Genomic DNA, 17,481 nt, shown 5'->3' with positions numbered 1-17,481 from the left:
CTAAGGCTCCGCTGGTATTTAATAGTCTTCATGACATCATCGCACTGGGACTGGATGACATCATCGCACTGGGACTGGATGACATCATAAGAGTCCATTGTTTCTTAATGACCCACATCAATAACAAGAGGAAATATTAATAAACCTGAGCGCATTATCTAGGCTGACACTCCAGGGTGACACTGAGGGACTGCTGCACTGTCAGAGACAGCATCCTTCACATGGAACTTGTGGAGGCTCTGGTCACAATCTTCCAATCCTCCTTATATATTAGTGGTGTCAAAGGACTGACAGATTGTAAATGTTACACCCCTGTTCAAAAACACAGCAATTCCAGGACAATCAGCTTCACATTAATGGTGGGGAAAGGCTGGAGACAATAATCCAGGACAAAATCAATTGGCATTTGGAAAAGTATTGGTTATTTCCAGCATTTTCTGTTTTTAACACTGATACTTCCCTGGATCCCAAGGCTCTCTGGGAGGTGTGGGGAGCTGGGACGTATCCATGAGAGTAACCAAAGCTCTGAGAACTGAAAGAATCTCGAGTTAGAGAGAAGACTAGATCCAAAAATGGAGCAGTTGGGAACAGGACATCAATCAGTCTCATCTTATCCTGGAGAAATCAAGGACTCGACATTCTAAGAGTTTGAAACAAAGCTGATTTATTTAACAGACATCAAGATATTAAACTTCAGCCCAGTTACAGGGATTATTAACATCAATAGAAACAAACCACAACTGTCAGAATGAACATGGTTCAGTTCTGGATGTGATTAACAGCAGCAATAACAGCAAAATCCAACCTCTGCAGACACTTGTGAACTCACTGCTGTCTGAGCAGGTGGGATGACCAAGTGAATCCCTTCCTACATTCGGAGAAGGTGAACATCATCTCCCCAGTGTGAACTCGCTGGTGTGTCAACAGGTTGGATAAATGAGTGAATCCCTTTCCACACTCGGAGCAGGTGAACGGCCTGTCTCCAATGTGTACTTGTGTACACTGAGGTTGAATGAAGGCTGAATCTCTTTACACAGGAAGTGCAGCTGAACGGCCTCTCCTTGTGTGAACTCGCTGGTGTTTCAGCCGGGTGGATAAGTGAGTGAATCCCCTCCCACACTGGGAGCAGGTGAATGGTCTCTCCCCAGTGTGAACTCGCTGGTGTCTCAGCAGGTTGGATGAGTGAGTGAATTTCTTCCCACACACAGAGCAGGTGAATGGTCTCTCTCCAGTGTGAATTCGCTGGTGTCTCAGCAGGCTTGATGACTGAGTGAATCCCTTCCCACACTTGGAGCAGGTGAAAGGCCTCTCTCCAGTGTGAATTCGCTGGTGTCGTTTGAGGTTCGATGAAATGCTGAATCTCTTTCCACAGGAAGTACAACTGAATGGCTTCACCTCAGTGTGAATTCGCTGGTGCTTCAGCAGGTCAGAGGACCCAGTGAATCCTTTCCCACATACCGTGCAGATGAACGGCCGCTCCCCAGTGTGACTGCGTCGATGGATTTCCAGTTTGGATGGACAATTGAATCCTTTCTCACAGTCCTTACATTTCCATGGTTTCTCCATGGTCCAGGTGTCCCTGTGTCTCTCCAAGTTTGATAATCAGTTGAAACCTCGTCCACACAGAGAACACGTGTACAGTTTCTCCCCACTGTGAATGGTGTGATGTTATTTCAGGCTGTGTAACTGGTAAAGCTCTTTCCAGTCAGTGCAGTGGGACACTCTCACTCGGGTGTGTGTGTGTCTCGGTGCTTTTCCAGTCACACTGATGTTTGAAATCTTTCCCTACAGACAGAACAGACAAACGTTTCTCCGTCCACATTGAAAGATGATGATATTCAAGTCCTGATGAATCGAGTGACTGTGTCAGATCTTGATGTGATGTTTGGTTTGAGTTTCCTGCCTGAAAATCCTCCCCTTCTAATTATCTGTAAAAGGAGTTTACAATAGCCATCACTGTAAGAACAGGATAGAAATTCAGAGCAGATAATTCTAGTTTCTATGGAACATTTTTTCCTCTCTTGTTCCCCCAAAGCTGCAAATCCCCGTCCCACACACTCTCCCTCCTCCCTGTGCTGAAATCCAGAGTTTTGGACAATTCTTTCTGTATCTTTTTAACAAATTTCTCCAGCTGGAGTTGACAATATGTCTGATCATTCACTTCAGTGATTACTCGTGACAAAACATTAATCTGAAACCCCCTGACCGACCATACAGAATAGCAGATGTTAACCTTGTGTCCAAAACTTACTGTGTGGAGATTTAATGAGCGATTATGAAGGTGGTTTCTCCCAATGTCCCAGAGTTTCCTTCCTTCCTTCTCTCCCTCTCTAACTGAGTTAAACCTGGGATCAGTCTCATGGCCCATTCTGGTTCCTGCTTCTCTTCCTGATGACTAATTAACTCCAGTTAAACACTGAGAAGACTGAAGGCACTGTTTTCAGTCCCTGCTCCAATCTCCATTCCCTAGATACCAACTCCATCCCTCTCCCTGGGAACAGTCTGAGATTAAACCAGTCTGTTCACAACCTCGGTGTTACATTTCATCTCGAAATGAGCTGCTGACCTCATGTCTGTGCCATCACTAAGATCGCCTGTTTCCACCTCCGTTATATCACCGGACCTCACCCCTGTCTCAGGAGTGTCTCATCTGCTGCTAAAACCCTTATCACGGCCATGTTTACCTCCAGACTGGACCATTCCAACACACTCCTGGCTGGTCTCCCACATTCTACCCTCCGTAACCTTGAAGACATCCATATTTTTGCTGTCTGTGTCTTCACTCACAGCTAGGTCCGTTCCCTGACCTTCCTTGGTTCCTGTTTAAGGAGCAACTCGATTTTAAAAATCTCATCCTTGTTTTCAAATCCCCCAATGGCGTTCTCTCTTCTCTGTGTGGCTCCTGCAGACCCACAACACTCTATGATATCTGCACTGCTCTAATTCTAGCATTCCCTGTTTTAATTGCTCCACCATTAGTGTCTGTGCCTTCAGTTCCCTCGACCCCAAGCACTGAGATTCTCTCTCTCTGTCTACCACACTTTCCCCCTTTAAGACAATTGAGTATTAATAAAAAAAGACATTCTGTCAAAACATTTTATCTTGTACTCATCAGGATAGAGGGAAGAATACCAAATTTCAAAAATTATCAGTCAGGCTAGTCATGTGTCTCACTTACACTTGCTAGAAGCTACGTATGTTCATCCACAGGGACCTGTCCTCTGCAGACAGAAGGAACAAGTCCAGGCACGGGGTCTTTTGTGGAATTAAACAAAAGCAGAGTGGATTACAGCTCCTGGCTGTATTGTCCATGGCAACAACCAATCAGAGCCGACGGGCCAACCAATCAGCACCCTTTTCTCGTGCAGTATAAATTGTGGTTCCCTTTGAAATTTGGGATTCTTGTGTCTGTCCTGGTGAGTGCAACAGGAAAAGCTTTGACAGCTTGTCTCTTTTTTCGTTAATAATCAAATTCCGTACAAACAAGTGACTATTTAAGTATTTTGGTCACCTCCTTCTGTGTCTGAATGTTATACTTTATTTTATAATTTCCCTGTGAAGCTCACTGGGATGATTTATGATGTTAATAGAAGTTATTGTTGTTTCTGACTGTTCCCCTGATCTCCTGTTTTACAACAACCCATTGATTTCACACCAAATCTCTGATTTATTGTCCCTCCTGCGGGTCATTCATCCGGGTCTGCAACCTCTGTAAAAATGGCGCCCACGCATGCTCCCTGTTGAACATTGCCACTTACAAAGATGGTGACCGCACATGCGCTCTGCTGCTTCTTGTCCCCTATAAAGACGGTAACCACACATGCGCTCTGCTGCTTCTTGCCCCCTATAAAGATGGTACCCGCACATGCGCTCTGCTGCTCCTTGCCCCCTATAAAGATGGTGACCGAACAAGCACTCCGCTGCTCCTTGCCCCCTGTAAAGATGGTGCCCGCATATGCGCTCTGCTGCTCCTTGTCCCATATAAAGTTGGCGGCCGTTAACTCGGGCCGACTTCCGGAGAAATGGCCTCATCTGTGTTTGGAAGGATGGTTCCTTATTGAGGGTTTAGGACAGAGACCGTGAATTCATAAAGCCTCCCAACTCACCCGCCAGCCCTATCTATGCTCACGGGGTTTTTTTTTCCAGCTCTCAGTCCGCACTCGGTCTTTGTAAATCCCGTATTTTAAATCCGCTCGCTCCAGCTCTGCTCACGCCTGATTTCACGCGCTACACATGCCCCAGCTCACAATGATTGACGGCAGCTCCGGACCAATAGGGACAGGGGGCGGGACTGCAAGACCAGCGGGAGCGGCTGTTCCTCCGGCCAATCGGAGTTAATGAGGGGCGTGGCCGGGTTTGAATTAGAGCATGCGCAACGCGGGTGGCGATCGGGATGAAGGCGGTCGGGTTGAAAGTCCAGCGGGTGAGAAAGGGCCGAGTGCAGGAGAGGAATGGAGCTGGAGGGTGGACTGGGAGGATTCACAAACACCCGGTGTAGGACTCCAAACCCGGATTACAAACTCCCGGAGCCCAGTTTACACCGAGTGTTTGGAAACTCCTTTTCCAGGGGGTTAGAAGGGGAGGATTTACACACAGCAAACTCCAACCCAGAGAAATGTTTGTCTCTTAATTTCTATCCTGGACTGACAGGGATGGGTTTTTATAATCTCCTTTCTACAGGGTTTTCAATGGGACGGATTTGGAGACGGGGAAACTCAATCCAAACTTCACATCAATATCTGACAGAGTCATTCGATTCCTCAGGACCTGAATATCATCGGACTTTGATTGTGGAAGGAAAAAGGTTTGTCTGTTCTGTTTGTGGGAAAAGCACCGACATTTTCAAAATCCTGGTTAGACTGCACCTGAACCACTGTAATAAAAATTAAAAATGCTGGAAGTACTCAGCAGGCCTGGCAGCATCTGTGCAGCGAAACAGAGTTAATGTTTCGAGTCAACATGACCTTTCATCAGGACAGGAATACTGTTGAAGGGTCATGAGGACTCGAAACGTCAACTTTGCTCTTCTCCGCCGATGCTGCCAGACCTGCTGAGTTTTTCCAGGTATTTCTGTTTTTGTTCAGGAATACTGTGTTCTGTTCTGGACATCACACCATGGGAAGGATAGACTATATTGGCCTTAGTGGGAGAGCAGTGCAGATGTACCTGAATAACAACTGGACTCCAAGGGTTAAATGATGAGGAGTTAAATGCATCAGAGTAATTACAGCACAGAAAGAGGCTATTCAGCCCATTGAGTCCATGCCAGCTCTCTGTAGAGCAATCCAGTCTGTCTCATTGCCCCGCTGTGTCTTCAACCCCCTGCATGTTTATTTCTCTTAAATGCTGGTCCAATTTCATTTTAAAGCATTGATCATGTCTGCTTCCAGCCTACTCGTAGGCAGTGAGTTCTGGGTTATTACCACTTGTTGTGTAAAATGTTCCTGCATTTGCCCTGTATCTATTGCCCATAACCTTCAATCTGTGTCCCCCTAATCCTTGTACCAGCACCAAATGGAAACAACATTTTCTTTGTCCACCTTATCTTAACCTGTCACAATCTTGTTCACCTCTATCCAATCTCCCCTCAACTCTGTAACTCCAAGAAGAACAACTTCAGCTTCTCCAATCTCACTTTGTAACCGAATTCCCTTTTTCCTGGAACCAGTCTGGTAAATCTCCTCCGCATCCTCTCAAGGACCCTCACCCCTTTCCTAAAGTGTGGAGACCAGAACTGGATGCAATACTCCTGTTGTGACCTAACTGGAGCTTTATAACGGGTCAGCTTATTTTCCCTGCGTTTATACACATTAAATCTGCTTATGAAGCCCACGATCTCATATATTTTGCGAACTGCTCTCTCAATATGTCCTTTCGCCTTCAAATATGTATGCACATCGACCCCCAGTCCCTACACACCCTTTAGGACTGTACCATTGAGTACCCTGTTCATTCTGCCAATATTCATCATCTCACTGTGAGGTTTGTATTCCCTGGAATTTAGAAGATTGAGGAGGACTTTCTCGAAGTTTTCATGATATTAATTGGAAATGGTGTGGTAGATAGAGGGGAACAATTTCCATTGGTTGGGGAATCCAGGACTGAGGAACATAGTCTAAAACTTAGAGCCAGAACTTTCAGGGTTGAGATTAGGAAAATCTTCTCCAGGTAAAGTTGGGAGAAGTTTGGAATTCTCTTCCTGAATTAGCAGTTCATGCTTGATCAATGTTCAGTTTCAATCTGGCATTGATAGATCCTTCCTAACACAAGGTATAAATCAAGGGACAGGAGACAAAGTGTCACAGATCAGCCGTGATCTGATTGCATAGTGGGACAGACTCGAGGGGCTAAATGGCCATCTCCTAGAATCATTGAAACTGAGAGCACAGAAGGAGGCCATTCAACCCTTTATGCTTGTGCTGCCTCTTTGAAAGAGCAGTCGTGTTTAGTCCCACACAGCCACTTTCTGTTTGTAACCCTGTAAGTTCCTCAATCCCAAATCCCTGTCAACTCCCTTTTAAAATTCCTGATAGAGTCAGGTTCCAACACCTTTTCAGGTAGAATGTTCCAGATCCTGACAACTCTCTGTTGGTGCAGAAATTGCTGAACTCGATGTTGAGTCCGGAAGGTTGTAAAGTGCCGAATTGTAAGATGAGCTGCTGTCCCTCGAGTCCCCATTGAGCTTCATTGAAACATTGCAGGAGGCCAAGGACAGAGAGGTCAGAGTGGGAGTGGGGCAGAGAATTAAAATGACAAGTGACCGGAAGCTCAGGGTCAAGCTGACAGACTGAACGGAGGTTGTTCCACAAAGTGATCACCCAATCTGTGTTTGGTCTTCCCAGTGTAGAGCAGATCACATCGTGAGCAGTGAATAAAGTAACTAAACTGCAAGAAGTACAAATTATTCACTGTTTGGTTCCATCTTGCACAACCTTGAGAACAGCCTGAAGAAGATACTTTACATGAAGAATAACGGTTAAAATATAATTACATTGTCTATCTCAGGGTGTAATCCAAGAATAACACATTGTATTTACAGGAAGGGTTGTGGGGCTGGAGGAGGTTACAGAGATACTGAGGATCCGGTTGACATTGTCTATCTCACCGATGTCAAATTCATTTTCCATGGTGGCTCTGATCCAATATCCTGACACTGGGTGAGGGCCACATTCAGCAGGATTTATAAAAATGGAACTAGATACAAATAAACTATATCAGTATTTACTGACACCTCGGTTTTATTTATTGTTCCTGCTGCTCCCGGTACCCGGCATCTCTTCGCTTGAACCGTCACATCGACACTCGGGGCAAATGACTGGGCTGAGGCCTGTCTCAAATAAAAACACGAGGACCACTTGTCACCACAGAATCATTGAAATTATAGCACAGAGGAGGCCATTAAGACCATCATGTCTGTACTGGCTGAAAATGAGCAATCCAGTCTAATCCTGCTTCCCAGCTCTTGGTCCGTTATCCTGTAGGTTACAGAACATCCAGTGTATATCCCAGTACTTTTTAAATCTGTGTATTTCTGCCTCCACCACCCTTTCAGTCAGTGAGTTCCAAGACCCACCACCCTCTGGGTAAAAGCATTATTGAACTCCCCTCTGATCGTTCCACTAATTACTTTAAATCTCTATCCTCTTGGTTCTGACCTCTGTAAATGAAATAGGTCCTTCCAATCTGGGACCCTTATAATTTTTACACCTCAATTAAATCTCCCCTTTTCCTCCCCTGTCCCAAAGAAAACAACCCAGCCTGTCCAATCTTTCCTCAGAGTTAAAATTCCCCAGTCCTGCCAACATCCAGGTAAATCTCTTCTGCGCCCGCTCCAGTGTGAACACATCCTTCCTGTAATGTGCTGACTACAACTGGACTCAGTACTCTAGCTGTGCTCTAACTAGTGTTTTTTTTATAGTTCTAGAATAACCGCGCTCTCACCTTCCATTAACTTCAATGTGATGGAAACTGACAGCTGGAATCTGTCAGCATTTGAAATATATTTACAAATGATTCAAGGGTTTCTTACAGTTGGGATCTTTCTCTGTTCTGTCCATTCGAGGTGTCAGATAACAGACTTTCTCCTGTGAATATCGAGCTGGTGTTTTGGGCCGTGATGTGTTTCCTTGTTCATCTTGTTGACTCTAAATGGTGAATCTTGTGGATTCAGGCACCAGATAATCAAGCTCACAACAACACGCTGTCTCACGCTGACTTTATTAACAGCACCACAGTAATACAGACAGGGTATAGTTCCCCGATCCAGAGAACAGGTATAATGTTGGGGTAGACTCCTCATTGTTCGAGTGCCCAAACTGTAAATGATTTAATCATTTGCTGTGGGTCCTCTCCTGACTGAAGAGTTCGGTGTGGGCTCGACATGGACATCCACCGAACTGACCGTTCATATTGTTGTTGGTGGTGCTTGGGTTAACTTCTGCAGCTGCGCCACCTCTGACCTTCCTCTGGGCACGACGGATGTTGAGTTTGGTGTAGATGGTCCTCGAAACACGCTGAAGCAAATTTCAGTGCTTGCCTCCACATATACACTCATAGAGCACAGGAGAAGGCCATTCGGCCCATTGTGTCCACACTGCTCACAAAGTTCTGACTACACTAATCCCATTATCCAGCACTTGGCCCAAAGCCCTGGAGGCTAAGGCAATGCCAGTGAATATTTAAATACTTCTAAAATGTTACAAGAGTTTCTGACTCAACCACCCAAATCATTTACACCCTTTCAGGCAGTGAGTTCTAGACTCCCACTACCCTCTGGGTGAAAAAACAATTCTCCTGAACTCCCCTCTTAGCCTTCTACATCTTACCTTAAATCTATGCCCCCCGGGTTATTGACCCCTCTACTAATGTAAAAAGTGCCTTCCTATCCACCCAACTATGCCCCTCATAATCTTATACACCTCTATCAGGATCCCTTCGCTGCTCTAGGGAAAACAACCCCAGCATATCCAACCTTTCCTCATAGCTCAGACCCTCCAGCCCGGGCAGTATCCTGGTAAATCTCCTCTGCACCCTCTCCAGTGCTATCACATCCTTCCTATAATGTAGAGACCAGAACTCGGCTAGACGACTGCAGTGTTTTCCAAGGAGAGACGATCTGCAATGCAAGAGTTTGTGAGGCTCCTTTTTTAGGGTGTCCTTGTATCGATTGTATTGAGCACCTTGATGTTGTTTGCCCTGATACAGTTCCCCATGGAAGATCAGCTTGGGAATTCTGTGATTGTCCATGTGGGAACATGGCCTGGCCATCGGAGCTGAATTTTCTGGAGGGTGGTCTCCAAGCTGTTGAACCCAGCATGATGGAGAACCTCGTTGTTTGTGATTTTTGTCCTGCCATCTAATTCTCAGGATGGACCTCGGGTGTCTTTGCTGGAAGTGTTCCAGAGCTTTGATGTGGCTCCAAGAGCAGACCCAGGATTCTGCTCCATACAGCAGGGTGGTCAGGACAATGGCCTGGTAAAGTTTGATTTTAGTTTTCAGTTTAATGCAATGCTGCTTCCAGACAGATAATACCATGGATTTAGACTAGATTGCACAGGAGTTCACGGGATATACAGCAGAGAACCAGGCCATTCAGCCCAATCAGTCCATGCTGCTGTTTACGCTCCACTCGAGCCTCCTCCCATTTTTTCTCAGCTAAATCTACCAATGTAATCATCTATTCCCTTCTTTCTCATAGAGCTATCCATTTCCCCCTGAAATGCACCCATTTTATTCACTTCTTGATCCAAATTCTATGCAATTCACCCCTGTCCCGAGCGGACAGGTCTTTGGCCCAGTGGGCTAGTGGGAGGGAGGGAAGCAGCAGAGGCAGCTGATCGGATTGTCTCAATCTTAGTGACAAAGATGCTCCATGAGCTCCTCACACTTGTTGTTGGAGGTGAGGATGGAGGTGACAGGGGAGAGGAAGAGTCCTTCAAAAGGAAATAACTTGTGTTAAAGGTACTAAAAAGACTCAATACATTGTATTTAACACACAGCACTTCAAATATACAAATGGCCCCCTATAACTGGGCTGGGGTTTATGAAGATCAACAGAAACTGACCCCAATGAACATAGTTTAGTCCTGGATGTAATTATCAGCAAATCCCAATCACTGTCGTTACTTGTGAATGTGTCGGTGCCTCAGCAGGTAGGATGATCGAGTGAATCCCTTCCCACACTCCGTACAGGTGAACAGTCTCTCCCCAGTGTGAATTCTCTGGTGTACCGTAAGGTCAGATGACCATCTGAACCCAGTCTCACAGTGAGAGCACCTGAACGGTCTCTCGTCAGTGTGAACACGTTGATGGGACATCAGGTTCCCGGAACTTTTAAAACACTTCCCGCAGTCTTGGCATTTAAAAGTTTTCTCTCCATTGTGAACTCGCTGGTGTTTCAGCAGGATGGATGGATCAATGCATCCCTTACCACACTCGGAGCAGGTGAATGGCCTCTCCCCAGGGTGAATTTGCTGGTGTCTCAGCAGGCTGGATAACTGAGTGAATCTCTTCCCACACTCTGAGCAGGTGAAGGGTCTTTCCCCAGTGTGAGTGTGTTGGTGTCTCAGCTGGTTAGATACACTGATGAATCCCTTCCCACACTCAGAGCAGTTGAATGGCCTCTCCCCAGTGTGAATTCGCTGATGTGTCAGGAGGTGGTGTAACTGAGTGAATCCCTTCCCACACTTGGAGCAGGTGAACGGTCTCTCCCCAGTGTGACTGCATCTATGAATTTCTGCCCTGAAAATGTTCTAGGAATCATGGGCGGCTTCCAATGTGATCGGACAGGCCACAGGATAAGTGTTCGACATTTCCTTCTAGCATTCTGTGGGAATCAGCCGAGATCATTCTCCTGCATCGGAAACTACAGTCAAAGGGGCTGCACTTTTATCTGTTTGTTCAATGGTCGTAATTAATATGAATGGGTGACGCAACCTCACTTGTTTGTTCAAAGTTAGACAAGCACATTCTAGGCTCCCTAATTGTGCCTTTGGGGGGGTTAAATATCAATTATAATCATGCCCACTTCAATAGTCGAACAGAGTTTGGGTGCTTCTCGCCGCTGCTCCTCACAGAAGATGCACTATCCATCGGACCGCTCTATACCATATACTACACCGCCCTCGCCGCTGTCGCAGTCCCAGGTAAAACGTGTCTCAGTTTTCTTTGCTTCTCAGTCTATGTTCCTCTTTCACAGGGGTTTGGCATCGCTGGCGAGGCCACCCATGTATTGGCCATCCCTAATGAAGGTGATGGTGGACCGTCTCCTTGAACCGCTGCTGTCCATGTGGATTGTGAGAAGCTGGGGAGATTTCCAACCGGAGCGGCCTCACTCACACCGAACTGTTTCTGGTCAATTCTGCAAAGTCAGCGATTATAGATTTTTCATTATCGTTATTACTGTTAGCGTTACTCGATCACGGGATTGGAGAGGAGCCGACTGGGCCGGCATATAACGCCCCTCCCTAATCGCCCTTGAGGACTGAATGTCTTGCTGGGCCATTTCAGGGGGCAGTTAAAAGAGTCAACCACATTAGCGGTGGGTCTGGAGTCACATGTTGGGCAGACCGGTTAAGGACGGCAGATTTCCCTCCCTAAAGGGACATTAGTGAACCAGATGGGTTTTTACAACAATGTGCGATAGCTTCATGGTCACCATGACTGAGGCGAGCCTCAGGCTTTTTAATTGAATTTAAATTGGAGCGAGGCTGTTTAAGGTCAATTGCCAGGGAGCACTTCCCTTTTCTTCATTCTTTCTCGGGACCTGGGCATCGCTGGCAGAGCCAGCATTTGCTGCCTATCCTTAACTACCCTGGAACTGAATGTCTTTCTCGGCCATTTCAGGGGAAATTTAAGAGTCAACCACATTGCTGTGGGTCTGGAGTCACATGTAAGCCAGACCATGTAAGGACGGCAGATTTCCTTCCCTAAAGGGACATTAGTGACCCTGATTGTTTTTTGAAAAGTTGTGGTTAGTTACAATTGTCCTAGTCACCATTATGGAGACTAGCTTTATAATTCCTGGCTGTATTAATCAATTCCAACATTACCATGAGGACACTATCTACCCCCAACATGCGAAATGTTAGGCACAATAAATCAGCAATATCCAACATTCAATGTCGCTCAGCCTTGTTGACTTTAACTCTAAGTCAGGGTCACTCCAACTCTTACATTAGGGTCTCGCCGATCCCCAACATCGAACACGACGGCCCCTCACCAGGGAAAATGATCGTTCCTGACTTCAGAGAGAGGCACGAGTGTTAGGCCAAGTTAGTACAGCAAAGAATCAGTTCATTTTTAAACCTTCGACACACCCTCCTCTTCCCACCTGGAGTCAGTCCTTTATGTCCCATCTGAAGGCCATTCAGCCCACTGTCTATGACAGCTCCCACAGAGCAGCCCCATTCATTCCCATGCAGCTGCTATAGCCCAGAGAGCTGCCTTGCCTCAAGGGCCCAGTTTCATTCAGAACTCAATCATTTCCACTTGGATCACCCCGGTGAGAAGCAAGCTCCAGGTCATTACCACTTGCTGTGTCCAAACACTCATCTCCCCGCCTCACCATTCCGCTGCCATTCCTCACCCAAGAGGCAATGGCTATTGTAAAGGCTATGGGCCCTGACAATATTCCGGCAATAGTACTGAAGACTTGTGCTCCAGAACTTGCTGTGCCCCAAGCCAAGCTGATCCAGTACAGATACAACACTGGCATCTTCCCGGCTATGTGAAAAATTTGCCCAATACACAAAAAGCAGGACAAATGCAAGCCAGTCAATTCCCACCCCATCAGCCTACTCTCAATCATCAGTAAAGTAACGGGAAGGGGTCATCAGTGCTATTAAGAGGCACTTGTTTAGTACTAAACTGCTCTCTGATGCCCAGTTCGGGTTCTGCCAGGGCCCACTCAGCTCCTGACCTCATTACAGCCTTGTTTCAAACGTGGACAAAAGAGCTGAACTCCCGAGGCGGGGTGAGAGAGACTGCCCTTGACACGAAGGCAGCCCCAGTAAAACTGGAGTCAATGGGAATCAGGGGGAAAACTCTCTGCTAGTTGGAGTCATACCTAGTACAAAGAAAGATTGTTGTAGTTGTTGGAGGTCAGTCATCTCAGCTCCAGGACATCACTGCAGGAGTTCCTCAGGGTCGTGTCCTCAGCCCAATCATCTTCAGCTGCTTCATCAATGACCTTCCTTCCATCGTAAGTTCAGAAGTGGGAATGTTCACTGATGATTGCACAAAGTCCAGCAACATTCGCGACTCCTCAGATACTGCAGGAGTCCGTGTCCAAGTGCAGCAAGAACTGAACAAAATCCAAGCTTGGGCGGACAAGTGGAAAGTAACAATCACACCAATCAAGTGTCAGACAATGGCCATGTCCAACGAGAGAGAATCCAACCATCGCCCCTTGACATTCAATGGCATTACCTACACTGAATCCCCCACTAATCAACATTCTCGGGGTTGCCATCCACCAGAAACTGAATTGGACTAGCCATATTAATACTGTCGCCACAAGAGCAGGTCAGAGGCTGTGTCTCCTGTGACAAGTAACTCACCTGCTGACTCCCCGGAGCCTGCCCACCATCTACAAGGCACAAGTCAGGAGTATGATGGGATACTCCCCACTTGCCTGGATGAGTGCAGCTCCCACAACACTTAACAATCTTGACTCGATCCAGAGAAAGAAGCCACTTGATCGACACCACATCCACAAACATTCACTACCTTCACCACAGACGCACGGTAGCAGCAGTGTGTAGCATCTACAAGATGCACTGCAGGAATTCACCAAGGCTCCTTCGACAGTACCTTCCAAACACACGGCCACTGTCATCTAGTAAGACAAGGGCACCAGAGACAAGGGGACACCACCTCCTGGAAGTTCCCCTCCAAGTCTCTCACCATCCTCAGTTGGAAATATATAGCCGTTCCTGCACTGTCGCTGGGTCAAAATCCCGGAACTACCCAATAGCACTATGGATGTATCTACACCACATTGGTTTGTTTCATTTGCCCTTTATGGAAAGAAACCTGCCATTCCCATCTGCCCTACATGTGACCCCCAGACCCACAGCAAGTGTGGTTGACACTTTACTGTCCCATGACATGACCTTCACAATTAGTGGTGGACATCAAATGCTGACCTTGGTTCAAGGCAGTAGCTCATCACCACCTTCAAGGGCAATTAGGGATGGGCAATAAATGTTGACCAAACCACTGAAGCCCACATCCTGCAAACAAATAAAAATTTTACCCTGTCTCATGGTTCGGAATTCAACCGCCTCTGAATTCCACATCGGGGTGATGGGGGATTAGTGGTAACCTCACGGGACTAGTAATCCAGAGAGCCAGGCTAATGCTCATTGGTTCAAATCCAACTACAACAGTTCGTGGAATTTAAATTCACCAAGTCTAGAAAAGGAAGCTCGTCACAGTAATGGCGCCGATGAAAATCATCGATTGTTGTAAAAACCCATCTGGCTCACTAGTGTCCTTTCAGGAAGGAAACCTGTTGTCCTTACCCGGTCTGGCCTACATGTGACTCCAGACCCACCGCAAATATGGCTGACTCTTAAATGCCCCATGAAATTTGCCCCAGCAGGCCACTCAGTTCAATGGCAATTAGGAGTGGACAGAAAATGCTGGCCTTGCCAGTGATGCCCACATACCATAAAGAGAAAAACAAAATAAAATGGGACACCAGCTAGAGTGCAGTGCTCAGTACTGCACAGCCCCATTGGGCCTAGGGTGGAGCTTCAATCCGGACATCATCCTCGGTAGAATACCTCATGCTAAAGTGATATCTTAAGGGCCTGACAGACTATTTCACACTAACATGGCGCTGAGTAAAACATTTCAGGATCTAAAGACAAGACACATGGTGGGTACATTTCAATGAAAATCTTTAATATTTAGAAAAGATTAAAACATTTCAAAAATTCCAAAATCTCATGTCTCGCAAATGGCTACAGTGCCCTAGGATGAGCCCAACAGTATTGGGAAATGTGGGAACAGGTTCAAACAGTGAGAGGGAGAGAGCACGTGAGCAATATCAGAAACGATGGACATGGTCATTCAGATCAGACCTTCGCCATTCAAGTCATTTCAACTGGTCAACGTAACCGAAAATAGAACAAAGGGAGAAATGGAGGGCAGCGACCTAAGAAACTTTTAAAAATATGAACTGACCTAATGAGAAATATGAGCCATGAATGCATTAAGGAAAGAGTGTATGGTACTTGGCAAACGCTCGGCTGTTAGACATATTTGACTGAGAACAGTTAATATTGGCGGGCGGATGCCGATGGGGCAGAAGACGTTCCATTCTGCATTTCACCAGCAGTCCCCCAAGGACAAGTTCAGGCACAAGTGAGTGGTGACGAATTCGAAGGCAATAAGATGGCAGACACATTCGTTCAGGATAAATCGAGGCTCACTGGTCTTCAGATTCTCCTCTTCGCCAGGAATCGGCCGGTCTCACTGAGAGAGGGGAACATTGGTGAGAAAGAGTTCGTTCTCAATGGGGTTGAGATCTGTCAGGCTAACCTCCCATCCCCCTCAGTTTGTCCTGGACGCCACTGAGGGTGGGGACCCATAGCGATAGTCAGTCAACTGGTACTGTGATCCTGATATTCATTTGGTGAGCAGGGGGTGACCAGGTTCTCAGTTTGCTGGTTAATCACGCTGCAGCCCCATATCAGTGACTCGCACATGGAACAGCATTAACTTGCTAACAGGGATGCAACTGCAATGATATTAACAACCGTCATAAACCAGGGACAGTTGTCGATTTATTGGTACTTTGGCATGTTTAATTCATTTCACAGGATGTAGGCATCACTGGCTGGGCCAGAATTTATTGCCCTTCCCTAGTTGCCCCTGAGAAGGTGGTGCTGAGCTGCCTTCTTGAGCCGCTGCCTTCCATGTGGTGTAGGTACACCCACAGTGCTGTTAGGGAGGGAGTTCAGGATTTTGACCCAGCGAAAGTGAAGGCACGGTGATATATTTCCAAGTCAGGGTGGTGAGTGACTTGGAGGGGAACTTCCAGGTTGTGGTTTTCCCATGTGTCTGCTGCCCTTGTCCTTCTAGATGGTAGTGGTCATGGGATTGGAAAGTGCTGTCAAAGAGTCCTTGGTGCATTCCTGCAGTGCATCTTGTAGATGGTACACACTGCTGCTACTGTGCATCGGTGGTGGAGGGAGTGAATGTTTGTGGAAGGGGTGCCAATGAAGTGGGATGCTTTGTTGTCAAGCTTCTTGAGTTTGTGTTTAGGAGCTGCACAAATCCAGGCAAGAGGAGAGTACCATCACAATTCTGACTTATGCCTTTAGATGGTGGACTGGCTTTGGGGAGTCAGGGACTGAGTTACTCATCGCACAATTCCCAGCCTCTCTGACCTGCACTTGTGGCCACAGTATTATATGGCTAGCCCAGTTTAGTTTCTGGTCAATGGTAACCTCCAGGGTGCTGACAATGCATTTATGATACATGATGCAAGTATTCCAGCTGAAGAATTTTAGATAAATGAATTTATTCAGTGGCAAAGAGCACCGCATGAATGAATTAAAAGGGTCAAAGTCCCCTCTCAAACCCGTTTCATTGTCTTGTGATTAAAGTAATACAACCCCACCCTCTGCTGGCACCTCACCGCCACTACAGGCGGTGCTGTTTGCCAGCCTCAGAGACGTTCAGTTACTGCATGGCTGCATTTGAAAACACATTGATGAATTGTGAATATGGAACAATACTGTGTGGGATTGAAGTTTGCAGCAGCGTTCGCTCTTTTACCACCTGACCCTGTACATGAACTCTCTCATCATTCCCCATTGGAGATATTGGCTGCAGCTGGTTGTTGGGAGTTATTTCAGATTGCAATGTGCACATTTGGTACAGTTATCAGACTCTAATCTCTTTCAGAATGGGATTAGTTAAATTTTGCTGCATTTTGTAATTCCTCTGCAATACATTGTCAATTTTCAACCCGACACATTGGATCTTTTTAAAGCTTTTTTCCCACTGATGTCTCCAAGATAATGTTCTCAATTTCTCACGTTCTTTGTCCTAGTGGGGAAATTATACATATCAAACACAAACAATATATGGGAGAGAATTTATTTTCACATCTTTACAGCCTGGTCAGAAAATCTAAAACACGGGGAATTGTCTCAGGATAAGGGGCCGAACATTTTGGTCTGAGATGACAAGGGTTGTGAACCTTTGGAATTTTCTACCCTAGAGAGCTCTGGATTCTCCATCCACTTTAGTTCGGGATAGGCAGAGTTACAGTGTATCGGCTATTTAAGGGATATGGGCAAAGGGCGGAAACATGGAGTTGAAGCACAAGTTCAGAATGACAGAGCAGCTCGACGGGCCATTCCGCCTACTCCTGCTCCTATTCTTGTGTTCCTGTAAGAATCAATATTAACGGCTTTCCTGCTTTCGAGAGTCTGCTCCATGAATCGAACACCCAGCGGAATA

General features: G+C 46.4%; 1 protein-coding gene and 1 pseudogene across 1 annotated transcript in view; one reads left to right on the top strand and one right to left on the bottom strand.

The window, feature by feature from the left end:
• The window catches only part of LOC144697683 (uncharacterized), a 672,764-nt gene that overhangs the window by 512,523 nt on the left and 142,760 nt on the right, over positions 1–17,481 (bottom strand). The window lies entirely within an intron of this gene.
• The window catches only part of LOC144698083 (igW heavy chain V region W26 pseudogene), a 55,937-nt pseudogene continuing 42,824 nt past the window's right edge, over positions 4,369–17,481 (top strand).

This window comes from Cetorhinus maximus, chromosome 23, assembly GCF_964194155.1.
Source record: "Cetorhinus maximus chromosome 23, sCetMax3.hap1.1, whole genome shotgun sequence".
NCBI classification, from domain to species: domain Eukaryota; kingdom Metazoa; phylum Chordata; class Chondrichthyes; order Lamniformes; family Cetorhinidae; genus Cetorhinus; species Cetorhinus maximus.
The sequence above is the reverse complement of the archived record's forward strand: the minus strand, read 5'-3'. Positions and strand labels throughout refer to the sequence as shown.